The sequence below is a fragment of the Somniosus microcephalus genome, chromosome 6 (assembly GCF_052327205.1).
Source record: "Somniosus microcephalus isolate GS21.2 chromosome 6, FLI_Smic_1.0, whole genome shotgun sequence".
In the NCBI taxonomy this organism is placed as follows: Eukaryota; Metazoa; Chordata; class Chondrichthyes; order Squaliformes; family Somniosidae; genus Somniosus; species Somniosus microcephalus.
Genome location: NC_140992.1, coordinates 46,060,624 through 46,076,317, shown reverse-complemented (window position 1 = coordinate 46,076,317; position 15,694 = coordinate 46,060,624).

Here is a 15,694-nt window from a genome sequence, read left to right as displayed (position 1 = left end):
GGAGGATCGAGAGAGCGAGGAGGAGGAGATGAGGATCGATAGAGCGGGGAGCAGGAGAGGAGAATGGATAGAGCAAGGAGGAGGAGAGGAGGATGGATAGAGCGAGGAGGAGGAGAGGAGGATGGATAGAGCGAGGAGGAGGAGAGGAGGATGGATAGAGCGAGGGAGGAGGAGGAGAGGAGGATGTATAGAGCGGGGAGGAGGAGAGGAGGATGGATAGAGCGGGGAGGAGGAGAGAGGATGGATAGAGCGGGGAGGGAGAGGAGGAGGATAGAGCGAGGGAGAGGCAGAGAGGAGGATGTATAGAGCGGGGAGGAGGAGAGGAGGATGGCTAGAACGAGGAGGAGGAGAGGAGGATGGATAGAGCGAGGAGAAGGAGGAGGATGCATAGAGCAGGGAGGAGGATGGATGGAGCGAGGGAGGAGGAGGAGAGGAGGATGGATAGAGTGGGGAGGAGGATGGACAGAGCGGGGAGGAGGAGAGGAGGATGGATAGAGCGAGGGAGGAGGAGGAGAGGAGGAAGGATAGAGCGAGCGAGGTGGAGGAGAGGAGGATGGCTAGAACGAGGAGGAGGAGAGGAGCATGGATAGAGCGAGGAGGGGGGAGGAGGATAGATAGATCGAGGAGGGGAGGAGGATGGATAGAGCGGGGAGGAGGAGCGGATGGATTGACCGAGGCGGAGGAGGGGAGGATGGATCGAGCGAGGAGGAGGAGAGGAGGATGGATAGAGCGGGGAGGAGGAGGAGAGGAGGATTGATAGAGCGCGGAGGAGGGGAGGAGGATGGATAGAGCGGGTAGGAGGATGGATAGAGCGAGGAGGAGGGAGGAGGATGGATAGAGCGAGGAGGAGGGAAGAGGATGGATAGAGCGAGGAGGAGGAGAGATGGATGGACAGAGCGAGGAGGAGGAGAGGATGGATAGAGCGAGGAGGTGGAGCGGAGGATGGATAGAGCGAGGAGGAGGAGAGGAGGATGGATAGAGCAAGGAGGAGGAGAGGATGGATAGAGCGAGGAGGAGGAGCGGAGGATGGATAGAGCGAGGGAGGAGGAGAGGAGGATGGCTAGAGCGAGGAGGAGGAGAGGACGGAGAGAGCGAGGGAGGAGGAGAGGAGGATGGATAGTGCGAGGGAGGAGGAGAGGAGAATGGATAGAGGGAGGAGGAGGAGGGAATGATGGATTGCGCGAGGAGGAGCAGAGGAGGATGGATAGAGCGAGGGAGGAGGTGAGGAGGATGGATAGAGCGGGGAGGAGGAGAGGAGGATGGATAGAGCGAGGAGGAGGAGGGGAGGATGGATAGAGTGAGGAAGAGGGGAGGATGGATAGAGCCGGGAGGAGGAGAGGAGGATGGATGGAGCGAGGAGGGGGGGAGGATGGATAGAGCGAGGAGGAGGAGAGGAGGATGGATAGAGCGAGGAGGAGGAGAGGATGATGGATAGAGCGAGGAGGAGGAGTGGATGATGGATAGAGCGAGGAGGAGGAGAGGATGATGGATAGAGCGGGGAGGAGGAGAGGAGGATGGATGGAGCGAGGGAGAAGGAGGAGAGGAGGATGTATAGAGCGGGAAGGAGGAGAGGAGGATGGCTAGAAAGAGGAGGAGAAGAGGATGGATAGAGCGAGGAAGGGAGGAGGATGGATAGAGCGAGGAGGAGGAGAGGATGGATCGAGCGAGGCGGAGGAGGGGAGGATGGATCAAGCGACAAGTAGGAGAGGAGAATGGATAGACTGGGGAGGAGGAGGGGAGGAGGATGGATAGAGCGGGGAGGAGGAGAGGTTGGATCGAGCGAGGCGGAGGAGGGGAGGATGGATCAAGCGACGAGGAGGAGAGGAGGATGGATAGACCGGGGAGGAGGAGGGGAGGAGGATGGATAGAGCAGGGAGGAGGATGGATAGAGCGGGGAGGAGGATGGATAGAGCGAGGAGGAGGAGGGGTGGATGGATAAAGTGTCGAGGAGGAGGAGAGGAGGATGGATAGAGCGAGGAGGAGGAGGGGAGGATGGATAGAGTGAGGAGGAGGAGGGGAGTATGTATCGAGCGAGGAGGAGGAGGGGAGGCTGGATAAAGTGTGGAGGAGGAGGACGGGAGGATGGATAGAGCGAGGAGGAGGAGAATAGGATGGATAGAGCGGGGAGGAGGAGAGGATGGATAGAGCCGGGAGTAGGAGAGGAGGATGGATAGAGCGTGGAGGAGGAGAGGAGGATGGATAGAGCGAGGGAGGAGGAGAGGATGGTGGATAGAGCGAGGAGGAAGAGAGGAGGATGGATAGAGCGAGGAGGAGGATGGATTGAGCGAGGAGGAGGAGAGGAGGATGGATAGAGGGAGGAGGAGGAGGGGATGATGGATAGAGCGAGGAGGAGGAGAGGAGGATGGATAGAGTGAGGGAGGAGGCGAGGAGGATGGATAGAGCGAGGGAGGAGGTGAGGAGGATGGATAGAGCGGGGAGGAGGAGAGGAGGATGGATAGAGCGAGGAGGAGGAGGGAAGGATAGATAGGGCGAGGAGGAGGGGAGGATGATGGATAGAGCGAGGAGGAGGAGAGGATGATGGATAGAGTGAGGAAGAGGAGGGGATGATGGATAGAGCGGGGAGGAGGAGGAGGATGGATAGAGCGGGGAGGAGGAGAGGAGGATGGATAGAGCGGGGAGGAGGAGGAGGATGATGGATAGAGCAAGGGAGGAGGAGGATGGATAGAGCGGGGAGGAGGGGAGGAGAATGGATAGAGCGAGGGAGGAGGAGGAGAGGAGGAAGGATAGAGCGAGCGAGGAGGAGGAGAGGAGGATGGCTAGAACGAGGAGGAGGAGAGGAGGATGGATAGAGCGAGGAGGGGGGAGGAGGAGAGGAGGATGGATAGAGCGAGGAGGAGGAGAGGAGGATGGTTAGAGCGGGGAGGAGGAGAGGAGAATGGATAGAGTGAGGAGGAGGAGAGGAGGATGGATAGAGCGAGGAGGAGGAGAGGAGGATGGATAGAGTGGGGAGGAGGAGAGGAGGATGGATAGAGCGAGGAGGAGGAGAGGAGGATGGTTAGAGCGGGGAGGAGGAGAGGAGGATGGATAGAGCGAGGAGGAGGAGAGGAGGATGGATAGAGCGGGGCGGAGGATGGATAGAGCGAGGAGGAGGAGGGGAGGATGGATAGAGCGAGGAGGAGGAGGGGAGGAAGTATAGAGCGAGGAGGAGGAGGGGAGGATGGATAAAGTGTCGAGGAGTAGGAGAGGAGGATGGATAGAGCGAGGAGGAGGAGGGGAGGATGGATAGAGTGAGGAGGAGGAGGGGAGGATGGCTGGAGCAAGGAGGAGGAGAAGAGGATGGATAGAGCGGGGAGGAGGAGAGGAGGATGGATAGAGCCGGGAGTAGGAGAGGAGGATAGATAGAGCGAGGGAGGAGGAGAGGAGGGTGGATAGAGCGAGGAGGAGGATGGATAGAGTGGGGAGGAGGATGGACAGAGCGGGGAGGAGGAGAGGAGGATGGATAGAGCGAGGGAGGAGGAGGAGAGGAGGAAGGATAGAGCGAGCGAGGTGGAGGAGAGGAGGATGGCTAGAACGAGGAGGAGGAGAGGAGCATGGATAGAGCGAGGAGGGGGGAGGAGGATAGATAGATCGAGGAGGGGAGGAGGATGGATAGAGCGGGGAGGAGGAGCGGATGGATTGACCGAGGCGGAGGAGGGGAGGATGGATCGAGCGAGGAGGAGGAGAGGAGGATGGATAGAGCGGGGAGGAGGAGGAGAGGAGGATTGATAGAGCGCGGAGGAGGGGAGGAGGATGGATAGAGCGGGTAGGAGGATGGATAGAGCGAGGAGGAGGGAGGAGGATGGATAGAGCGAGGAGGAGGGAAGAGGATGGATAGAGCGAGGAGGAGGAGAGATGGATGGACAGAGCGAGGAGGAGGAGAGGATGGATAGAGCGAGGAGGTGGAGCGGAGGATGGATAGAGCGAGGAGGAGGAGAGGAGGATGGATAGAGCAAGGAGGAGGAGAGGATGGATAGAGCGAGGAGGAGGAGCGGAGGATGGATAGAGCGAGGGAGGAGGAGAGGAGGATGGCTAGAGCGAGGAGGAGGAGAGGACGGAGAGAGCGAGGGAGGAGGAGAGGAGGATGGATAGTGCGAGGGAGGAGGAGAGGAGAATGGATAGAGGGAGGAGGAGGAGGGAATGATGGATTGCGCGAGGAGGAGCAGAGGAGGATGGATAGAGCGAGGGAGGAGGTGAGGAGGATGGATAGAGCGGGGAGGAGGAGAGGAGGATGGATAGAGCGAGGAGGAGGAGGGGAGGATGGATAGAGTGAGGAAGAGGGGAGGATGGATAGAGCCGGGAGGAGGAGAGGAGGATGGATGGAGCGAGGAGGGGGGGAGGATGGATAGAGCGAGGAGGAGGAGAGGAGGATGGATAGAGCGAGGAGGAGGAGAGGATGATGGATAGAGCGAGGAGGAGGAGTGGATGATGGATAGAGCGAGGAGGAGGAGAGGATGATGGATAGAGCGGGGAGGAGGAGAGGAGGATGGATGGAGCGAGGGAGAAGGAGGAGAGGAGGATGTATAGAGCGGGAAGGAGGAGAGGAGGATGGCTAGAAAGAGGAGGAGAAGAGGATGGATAGAGCGAGGAAGGGAGGAGGATGGATAGAGCGAGGAGGAGGAGAGGATGGATCGAGCGAGGCGGAGGAGGGGAGGATGGATCAAGCGACGAGTAGGAGAGGAGAATGGATAGACTGGGGAGGAGGATGGATAGAGCGGGGAGGAGGAGAGGTTGGATCGAGCGAGGCGGAGGAGGGGAGGATGGATCAAGCGACGAGGAGGAGAGGAGGATGGATAGACCGGGGAGGAGGAGGGGAGGAGGATGGATAGAGCAGGGAGGAGGATGGATAGAGCGGGGAGGAGGATGGATAGAGCGAGGAGGAGGAGGGGTGGATGGATAAAGTGTCGAGGAGGAGGAGAGGAGGATGGATAGAGCGAGGAGGAGGAGGGGAGGATGGATAGAGTGAGGAGGAGGAGGGGAGTATGTATCGAGCGAGGAGGAGGAGGGGAGGCTGGATAAAGTGTGGAGGAGGAGGACGGGAGGATGGATAGAGCGAGGAGGAGGAGAATAGGATGGATAGAGCGGGGAGGAGGAGAGGATGGATAGAGCCGGGAGTAGGAGAGGAGGATGGATAGAGCGTGGAGGAGGAGAGGAGGATGGATAGAGCGAGGAGGAGGAGAGGATGGTGGATAGAGCGAGGAGGAAGAGAGGAGGATGGATAGAGCGAGGAGGAGGATGGATTGAGCGAGGAGGAGGAGAGGAGGATGGATAGAGGGAGGAGGAGGAGGGGATGATGGATAGAGCGAGGAGGAGGAGAGGAGGATGGATAGAGCGAGGGAGGAGGCGAGGAGGATGGATAGAGCGAGGGAGGAGGTGAGGAGGATGGATAGAGCGGGGAGGAGGAGAGGAGGATGGATAGAGCGAGGAGGAGGAGGGAAGGATAGATAGGGCGAGGAGGAGGGGAGGATGATGGATAGAGCGAGGAGGAGGAGAGGATGATGGATAGAGTGAGGAAGAGGAGGGGATGATGGATAGAGCGGGGAGGAGGAGGAGGATGGATAGAGCGGGGAGGAGGAGAGGAGGATGGATAGAGCGGGGAGGAGGAGGAGGATGATGGATAGAGCAAGGGAGGAGGAGGATGGATAGAGCGGGGAGGAGGGGAGGAGAATGGATAGAGCGAGGGAGGAGGAGGAGAGGAGGAAGGATAGAGCGAGCGAGGAGGAGGAGAGGAGGATGGCTAGAACGAGGAGGAGGAGAGGAGGATGGATAGAGCGAGGAGGGGGGAGGAGGAGAGGAGGATGGATAGAGCGAGGAGGAGGAGAGGAGGATGGTTAGAGCGGGGAGGAGGAGAGGAGAATGGATAGAGTGAGGAGGAGGAGAGGAGGATGGATAGAGCGAGGAGGAGGAGAGGAGGATGGATAGAGTGGGGAGGAGGAGAGGAGGATGGATAGAGCGAGGAGGAGGAGAGGAGGATGGTTAGAGCGGGGAGGAGGAGAGGAGGATGGATAGAGCGAGGAGGAGGAGAGGAGGATGGATAGAGCGGGGCGGAGGATGGATAGAGCGAGGAGGAGGAGGGGAGGATGGATAGAGCGAGGAGGAGGAGGGGAGGAAGTATAGAGCGAGGAGGAGGAGGGGAGGATGGATAAAGTGTCGAGGAGTAGGAGAGGAGGATGGATAGAGCGAGGAGGAGGAGGGGAGGATGGATAGAGTGAGGAGGAGGAGGGGAGGATGGCTGGAGCAAGGAGGAGGAGAAGAGGATGGATAGAGCGGGGAGGAGGAGAGGAGGATGGATAGAGCCGGGAGTAGGAGAGGAGGATAGATAGAGCGAGGGAGGAGGAGAGGAGGGTGGATAGAGCGAGGAGGAGGATGGATAGAGCAAGGAGGAGGAGAGGAGGATGGATAGAACGAGGGAGGAGGAGAGGAGGATGGATAGAGCGAGGAGGAGGAGGGGAGGATGGATAGAGCGAGGAAGAGGGGAGGATGGATAGAGCCGGGAGGAGGAGAGGAGGATGGATGGAGCGAGGAGGGGGGGAGGATGGATAGAGCGAGGAGGAGGAATGGAGGATGGATAGAGTGAGGAGGAGGAGAGGATGATGGATAGAGCGAGGAGGAGGAGAGGATGATGGATAGAGCGAGGAGGAGGAGAGGATGATGGATAGAGCGGGGAGGAGGAGAGGAGGATGGATAGAGTGAGGGAGAAGGAGGAGAGGAGGATGGATAGAATGAGGAGGAGAAGAGGAGGATGGATAGAGCGAGGAGGGGAGGAGGATGGATAGAGCGAGGAGGAGGAGAGGATGGATCGAGCGAGGCGGAGGAGGGGAGGATGGATCAAGCGAAGAGGAGGAGAGGAGGATGGATAGACGGGGAGGAGGAGGGGAGGAGGATGGATAGAGCGGGGAGGAGGAGAGGATGGATCGAGCGAGGCGGAGGAGGGGAGGATGGATCAAGCGACGAGGAGGAGAGGAGGATGGATAGACCGGGAGGAGGAGGGGAGGAGGATGGATAGAGCGGGGAGGAGGATGGATAGAGCAGGGAGGAGGATGGATAGAGCGAGGAGGAGGAGGGGAGGACGGATAAAGTGTCGAGGAGGAGGAGAGGAGGATGGATAGAGCGAGGAGGAGGAGGGGAGGATGGATAGAGTGAGGAGGAGGAGGGGAGTATGTATAGAGCGAGGAGGAGGAGGGGAGGATGGATAAAGTGTGGAGGAGGAGGACGGGAGGATGGATAGAGCGAGGAGGAGGAGGGGAGGATGGCTATAGCGAGGAGGAGGAGAAGAAGTTGGATAGAGCGGGGAGGAGGAGAGGAGGATGGATAGAGCCGGGAGTAGCAGAGGAGGATGGATAGAGCGTGGAGGAGGAGAGGAGGATGGATAGAGCGAGGGAGGAGGAGAGGAGGGTGGATAGAGCGAGGAGGAAGAGAGGAGGATGGATAGAGCGAGGAGGAGGATGGATAGAGCGAGGAGGAGGATGGGTAGAGGGAGGAGGAGGAGGGGGTGATGGATAGAGCGAGGAGGAGGAGAGGAGGATGGATAGAGCGAGGGAGGAGGCGAGGAGGATGGACAGAGCGAGGGAGGAGGTGAGGAGGATGGATAGAGCGGGGAGGAGGAGAGGAGGATGGATATAGCGAGGAGGAGGAGGGGAGGATGGATAGAGTGAGGAGGAGGAGGGGAGGATGGATAGAGCGAGGAAGAGGGGAGGATGATGGATAGAGCGAGGAGGAGGAGAGGATGATGGATTGAGTGAGGAAGAGGAGGGAATGATGGATAGAGCGAGGAGGAGGAGAGGAGGATGGATAGAGCGAGGGAGGAGGAGGAGAGGAGGATGTATAGAACGGGAAGGAGGGGAGGAGGATGGCTAGAACGAGGAGGAGAAGAGGAGGATGGATAGAGCGAGGAGGGGGGAGGAGGATAGATAGAGCGAGGAGGGGAGGAGGATGGATAGAGCGGGGAGGTGGAGAGGATGGATCGAGCGAGGCGGAGGAGGGGAGGTTGGATCGAGCGACGAGGAGGAGAGGAGGATGGCTAGATCGGGGAGGAGGAGGGGAGCAGGATGGATAGAGCGGGGAGGAGGATGGATAGAGCGAGGAGGAGGGAGGAGGATGGATAGAGCGAGGAGGAGGGAAGAGGATGGACAGAGCGAGGAGGAGGAGCGGAGGATGGATAGAGCGAGGCGGAGGAGAGGAGGATGGATAGAGAGAGGAGGACGAGAGGATGGATAGAGCGAGGAGGAGGAGCGAAGGATGGATAGAGCGAGGAGGTGGAGCGGAGGATGGATAGAGCGAGGAGGAGGAGAGGAAGGATAGAGCGGCGAGGAGGAGGAGGATGGGTAGAGCGAGGGAGGAGGATTGATAGAGCGGGGAGGAGGAGAGGAGGATGGATAGAGCGAGGAGGAGGAGAGGAGGATCGATAGAGCGAGGGAGGAGGCAAGGAGGATGGATAGAGCGAGGGAGGAGGTGAGGAGGATGGATAGAGGGAGGAGGAGGAGAGGAGGATGGATAGAGCGGGGAGGAGGAGAGGAGGATCGAGAGAGCGAGGAGGAGGAGATGAGGATCGATAGAGCGGGGAGCAGGAGAGGAGGATGGATAGAGCGAGGAGGAGGAGAGGAGGATGGATAGAGCGAGGAGGAGGAGAGGAGGATGGATAGAGCGAGGAGGAGGAGAGGAGGATGGATAGAGCGAGGAGGAGGAGAGGAGGATGGATAGAGCGAGGAGGTGGATGGATAGAGTGAGGAGGAGGGGAGGAGAATGGATAGAGCGAGGAGGAGGAGAAGAGGTTGGATAGAGCGAGGAGGAGGGGAGGAGGATGGATAGAGCGAGGGAGGAGGAGGAGAGGAGGATGTATAGAGCGGGGAGGAGGAGAGGAGGATGGATAGAGCGGGGAGGAGGAGGAGGATGGCTAGATCGGGGAGGAGGAGGGGAGCAGGATGGATAGAGCGGGGAGGAGGATGGATAGAGCGAGGAGGAGGGAGGAGGATGGATAGAGCGAGGAGGAGGGAAGAGGATGGACAGAGCGAGGAGGAGGAGCGGAGGATGGATAGAGCGAGGCGGAGGAGAGGAGGATGGATAGAGAGAGGAGGACGAGAGGATGGATAGAGCGAGGAGGAGGAGCGAAGGATGGATAGAGCGAGGAGGTGGAGCGGAGGATGGATAGAGCGAGGAGGAGGAGAGGAAGGATAGAGCGGCGAGGAGGAGGAGGATGGGTAGAGCGAGGGAGGAGGATTGATAGAGCGGGGAGGAGGAGAGGAGGATGGATAGAGCGAGGAGGAGGAGAGGAGGATCGATAGAGCGAGGGAGGAGGCAAGGAGGATGGATAGAGCGAGGGAGGAGGTGAGGAGGATGGATAGAGGGAGGAGGAGGAGAGGAGGATGGATAGAGCGGGGAGGAGGAGAGGAGGATCGAGAGAGCGAGGAGGAGGAGATGAGGATCGATAGAGCGGGGAGCAGGAGAGGAGGATGGATAGAGCGAGGAGGAGGAGAGGAGGATGGATAGAGCGAGGAGGAGGAGAGGAGGATGGATAGAGCGAGGAGGAGGAGAGGAGGATGGATAGAGCGAGGAGGAGGAGAGGAGGATGGATAGAGCGAGGAGGTGGATGGATAGAGTGAGGAGGAGGGGAGGAGGATGGATAGAGCGAGGAGGAGGAGAAGAGGTTGGATAGAGCGAGGAGGAGGGGAGGAGGATGGATAGAGCGAGGGAGGAGGAGGAGTGGAGGATGTATAGAGCGGGGAGGAGGAGAGGAGGATGGATAGAGCGGGGAGGAGGAGGAGGATGGATAGAGCGGGGAGGAGGAGAGGAGGATGGATAGAGCGAGGGAGGAGGCGGAGAGGAGGATGTATAGAGCGGGGAGGAGGAGAGGAGGATGGCTAGAATGAGGAGGAGGAGAGGAGGATGGATAGAGCGAGGAGAAGGAGGAGGATGCATAGAGCGGGGAGGAGGATGGATGGAGCGAGGGAGGAGGAGGAGAGGAGGATGGATAGAGCGGGGAGGAGGATGGACAGAGCGGGGAGGAGGAGAGGAGGATGGATAGAGCGAGGGAGGAGGAGGAGAGGAGGAAGGATAGAGCGAGCGAGGAGGAGGAGAGGAGGATGGCTAGAACGAGGAGGAGGAGAGGAGAATGGATAGAGCGAGGAGGGGGGAGGAGGATAGATAGATCGAGGAGGGGAGGAGGATGGATAGAGCGGGGAGGAGGAGCGGATGGATTGAGCGAGGCGGAGGAGGGGAGGATGGATCGAGCGAGGAGGAGGAGAGGAGGATGGATAGAGCGGGGAGGAGGAGGAGAGGAGGATTGATAGAGCGCGGAGGAGGGGAGGATGATGGATAGAGCGGGTAGGAGGATGGATAGAGTGAGGAGGGAGGAGGATGGATAGAGCGAGGAGGAGGGAAGAGGATGGATAGAGCGAGGAGGAGGAGAGATGGATGGACAGAGCGAGGAGGAGGAGAGGATGGATAGAGCGAGGAGGTGGAGCGGAGGATGGATAGAACGAGGAGGAGGAGAGGAGGATGGATAGAGCGAGGAGGAGGAGAGGATGGATAGAGCGAGGAGGAGGAGCGGAGGATGGATAGAGCGAGGGAGGAGGAGAGGAGGATGGCTAGAGCGAGGAGGAGGAGAGGACGGATAGAGCGAGGGAGGAGGAAAGGAGGATGGATAGAGCGAGGGAGGAGGAGAGGAGAATGGATAGAGGGAGGAGGAGGAGGGGATGATGGATGGCGCGAGGAGGAGGAGAGGAGGATGGATAGAGCGAGGGAGGAGGTGAGGAGGATGGATAGAGCGGGGAGGAGGAGAGGAGGATGGATAGAGCGAGGAGGAGGAGAGGAGGATGGATAGAGTGAGGAGGAGGAGGGGAGGATGGATAGAGCGAGGAAGAGGGGAGGATGGATAGAGCCGGGAGGAGGAGAGGAGGATGGATGGAGCGAGGAGGGGGGGAGGATGGATAGAGCGAGGAGGAGGAGAGGAGGATGGATAGAGCGAGGAGGAGGAGAGGATGATGGATAGAGCGAGGAGGAGGAGAGGATGATGGATAGAGCGAGGAGGAGGAGAGGATGATGGATAGAGCGGGGAGGAGGAGAGGAGGATGGATAGAGCGAGGAAGGGAGGAGGATGGATAGAGCGAGGAGGAGGAGAGGATGGATCGAGCGAGGCGGAGGAGGGGAGGATGGATCAAGCGACGAGTAGGAGAGGAGGATGGATAGACTGGGGAGGAGGAGGGGAGGAGGATGGATAGAGCGGGGAGGAGGAGAGGATGGATCGAGCGAGGCAGAGGAGGGGAGGATGGATCAAGCGACGAGGAGGAGAGGAGGATGGATAGACCGGGGAGGAGGAGGGGAGGAGGATGGATAGAGCGGGGAGGAGGATGGATAGAGCAGGGAGGAGGATGGATAGAGCGAGGAGGAGGAGGGGAGGATGGATAAAGTGTGGAGGAGGAGGACGGGAGGATGGATAGAGCGAGGAGGAGGAGAATAGGATGGATAGAGCAGGGAGGAGGAGAGGAGGATGGATAGAGCCGGGAGTAGGAGAGGAGGATGGATAGAGCGTGGAGGAGGAGAGCAGGATGGATAGAGCGAGGGAGGAGGAGAGGAGGGTGGATAGAGCGAGGAGGAAGAGAGGAGGATGGATAGAGCGAGGAGGAGGATGGATTGAGCGAGGAGGAGGAGAGGAGGATGGATAGAGGGAGGAGGAGGAGGGGATGATGGATAGAGCGAGGAGGAGGAGAGGAGGATGGATAGAGCGAGGGAGGAGGCGAGGAGGATGGATAGAGCGAGGGAGGAGGTGAGGAGGATGGATAGAGCGGGGAGGAGGAGAGGAGGATGGATAGAGCGAGGAGGAGGAGGGGAGGATGGATAGAGCGAGGAGGAGGGGAGGATGATGGATAGAGCGAGGAGGAGGAGAGGATGATGGATAGTGTGAGGAAGAGGAGGGGATGATGGATAGAGCGGGGAGGAGGAGGTGGATGGATAGAGCGGGGAGGAGGAGAGGAGGATGGATAGAGCGAGGAGAGGAGAGGAGGATGGATAGAGCGGGGAGGAGGAGAGGAGGATGGATAGAGCGGGGAGGAGGAGGAGGATGATGGATAGAGCAAGGGGAGGAGGAGGATGGATAGAGCGGGGAGGAGTGGAGGAGGATGGATAGAGCGGGGAGGTGGAGAGGAGGATGGATAGAGCGAGGAGGAGGATGGATAGAGCGAGGAGAAGGGGAGGAGCATGGATAGAGCGAGAAGGAGGATGGATCGAGCGAGGAGGAGGATGGATAGAGCGGGGAGGAGGATGGATAGAAGGAGAAGGAGGAGGATGGATAGAGTAGGGAGGAGGAGAGGAGGATGGATAGAGCGTTGAGGAGAGGAGGAGGATGGATAGAGTGAGGGAGGAGGAGGAGAATGGATAGAGCAGGGAGGAGGAGAGGAGGATGGATAGAGCGCGGAGGAGGGGAGGGGAGTGGATAGAGCGAGGGAGGGGAGGAGGATGGATAGAGCGGGGAGGAGAGGAGGAGGATGGATAGAGCGAGGATGAGGAGACGAGGCTGGATAGAGGGAGAAGGTGGAGGATGGATAGAGTAGGGAGGAGGAGAGGAGGATGGATAGAGCATTGAGGAGAGGAGGAGGATGGATAGAGCGAGGGAGGAGGAGGAGGATGGATAGAGCAGGGAGGAGGAGAGGAGGATGGATAGAGCATGGAGGAGGGGAGGAGAATGGATAGAGCGAGGGAGGGGAGGAGGATGGATAGAGCAGGGTGGAAGGGAGGATGGATCGAGTGAGGGAGGAGGATGGATTGAGCGAGGGAGGCGGGGAGGAGGATGGATAGAGTGAGGGAGGATGAAAGGAGGATGGATAGAGCGAGGGAGGAGGAGAGGAGGATCGATAGAGCGAGGAGGAGGATGGATAGAGTGAGGAGGAGGGGAGGAGGATGGATAGAGCGAGGAGGAGGAGGAGAAGAGGATTGATAGAGCGAGGAGGAGGGGAGGAGGATGGATAGAGCGAGGGAAGAGGAGGAGGATGGCTAGAGCGAGGAGGAGGATGGCTAGAGCGAGGAGGAGGAGGAGAGCAGGATGGATAGAGCGAGGGAGGAGGAGGAGGAGGATGGATAGAGCGAGGGAGGAGGAGGAGGATGGATAGAGCGGGGAGGAGGAGGAGGATGGATAGAGCGGGGTGAAGGAGAGGAGGATGGATTGAGCGAGGGAGGAGGACGAGGATGGATAGAGTGGGGAGGAGGAGAGGAGGATGGATAGAGTGAGGAGGAGGATGGATAGACCGAGGAGGAGGATAGATAGAGCGGGGAGGAGAGGAGGATGGATAGAGCGATGAGGTGTAGAGGAGGATGGATAGAGCGAGAAGGAGGAGAGGAGGATGCATAGAGCGAGTAGGAGGAGAGGAGGATGGATAGAGCGAGGAGGAGGGGAGGATGGATAGAGCGAGGAGGAGGAGAGGAGAATGGATAGAGCGAGGAGGAGGATGGATAGACCGAGGAGGAGGATAGATAGAGCGGGGAGGAGAGGAGGATGGATAGAGCAATGAGGAGTAGAGGAGGATGGATAGAGCGAGAAGGAGGAGAGGAGGATGCATAGAGCGAGTAGGAGGAGAGGAGGATGGATAGAGCGAGGAGGAGGGGAGGATGGATAGAGCGAGGAGGAGGAGAGGAGGATGGATAGAGCGAGGAGGAGGAGAGGAGGATGGATAGAGCGAGGAGGATGATGGATAGAGTGAGGAAGAGGGGAGGAGAATGGATAGAGCGAGGAGGATGGATACAGCAGAGAGGAGGATGGATAGAGCAGGGAGGAGGAGGGGAGGATGGATAGAGCGGGGAGGAGGAGGGGAGGATGGATAGAGCGGGCAGGAGGTGGGGAGGATGGATAGAGCGGGGAGGAGGGGAGGATGGATAGAGCGGGGAGGAGGAGGGGAGGAGGATGGATAGAGCAGGGAGGAGGAGAGGAGTATGGATAGAGCGAGGAGGAGGATGGATAGAGCGTGGAGGAGGGGAGGAGGATGGATAGAGTGAGGAGGAGGAGAGGAGGATGGATAGAGCGAGAAGGAGGAGAGGAGGATGGATAGAGCGAGTAGGAGGAGAGGAGGGTGGATAGAGCGAGGAGGAGGGGAGGATGGATAGAGCGAGCAGGAGAGGAGGATGGATACAGCGGGGAGGAGGAGAGGAGGATGGATAGAGCGAGGAGGATGATGGATAGAGCGAGGAAGAGGGGAGGAGAATGGATAGAGCGAGGAGGAGGAGGGGAGGATGGATAGAGCGGGGAGGAGGAGGTGAGGATGGATAGAGCGGGGAGGAGGGGAGGAGGATGGATAGAGCGAGGAGGAGGGGAGGATAGATAGAGCGAGGAGGAGGGGAGGATTGATAGAGCGAGGAGGAGGGGCGGAGAATGGATAGAGTGAGGAGGAGGAGAGGAGGATCGATAGAGCAAGGAGGATGGGAGGAGGATGGATAGAGCGAGGAAGAGGAGAGCAGGATGGATAGAGTGAGGGAAGAGGAGGCGGATGGATAGAGCGAAGGAGGAGGAGGAGGATGGATAGAGCGAGGAGGAGGAGAGCAGGATGTATAGAGTGAGGAGGAGGCGAGGAGGATGGATAGAGCAAGGGAGGAGGAGGAGGATGATGGATAGAGCGAGGGAGGAGGAGGATGGATAGAGCGGGGAGTAGGGGAGGAGGATGGATAGAGCGAGCAGGAGGGGAGGAGGATGGATAGAGCGGGGAGGAGGAGGGGAGTATGTATAGAGCGAGGAGGAGGAGGTGAGGATGGATAAAGTGTGGAGGAGGAGGAGAAGACGTTGGATAGAGCGGGGAGGAGGAGAGGAGGATGGATAGAGCCGGGAGTAGGAGAGGAGGATGGATAGAGCGTGGAGGAGGAGAGGAGGATGGATAGAGCGAGGGAGGAGGAGAGGAGGGTGGAGAGAGCGAGGAGGAAGAGAGGAGGATGGATAGAGCAAGGAGGAGGATGGATAGAGCGAGGAGGAGAAGAGGATGGATAGAGGGAGGAGGAGGAGGGGTTGATGGATAGAGCGAGGAGGAGGAGAGGAGGATGGATAGAGCGAGGGAGGAGGCGAGGAGGATGGATAGAGCGAGGGAGGAGGTGAGGAGGATGGATAGAGTGGGGAGGAGAAGAGGAGAATGGATAGAGCGAGGAGGAGGAGGGGAGGATGGATAGAGTGAGGAGGAGGAGGGGAGGATGGATAGAGCGAGGAAGAGGGGAGGAAGATGGATAGAGCGAGGAGGAGGAGAGGATGATGGATAGAGTGAGGAAGAGGAGGGAATGATGGATAGAGCGAGGAGGAGGAGAGGAGGATGGATAGAGCGAGGGAGGAGGAGGAGAGGAGGATGTACAGAGCGGGAAGGAGAGGAGGATGGCTAGAACGAGGAGGAGAAGAGGAGGATGGATAGAGCGAGGAGGGGGGAGGAGGATAGATAGAGCGAGGAGGGGAGGAGGATGGATAGAGCGGGGAGGAGGAGAGGATGGATCGAGCGAGGCGGAGGAGGGGAGGTTGGATCGAGCGAGGAGGAGAGGAGGATGGATAGATCGGGGAGGAGGAGGGGAGCAGGATGGATAGAGCGGGGAGGAGGATGGATAAAGCGAGGAGGAGGGAGGAGGATGGATAGAGCGAGGAGGAGGGAAGAGGATGGATAGAGCGAGGAGGAGGAGCGGAGAATGGATAGAGCGAGGAGGAGGAGAGGAGGATGGATAGAGAGAGGAGGACGAGAGGATGGATAGA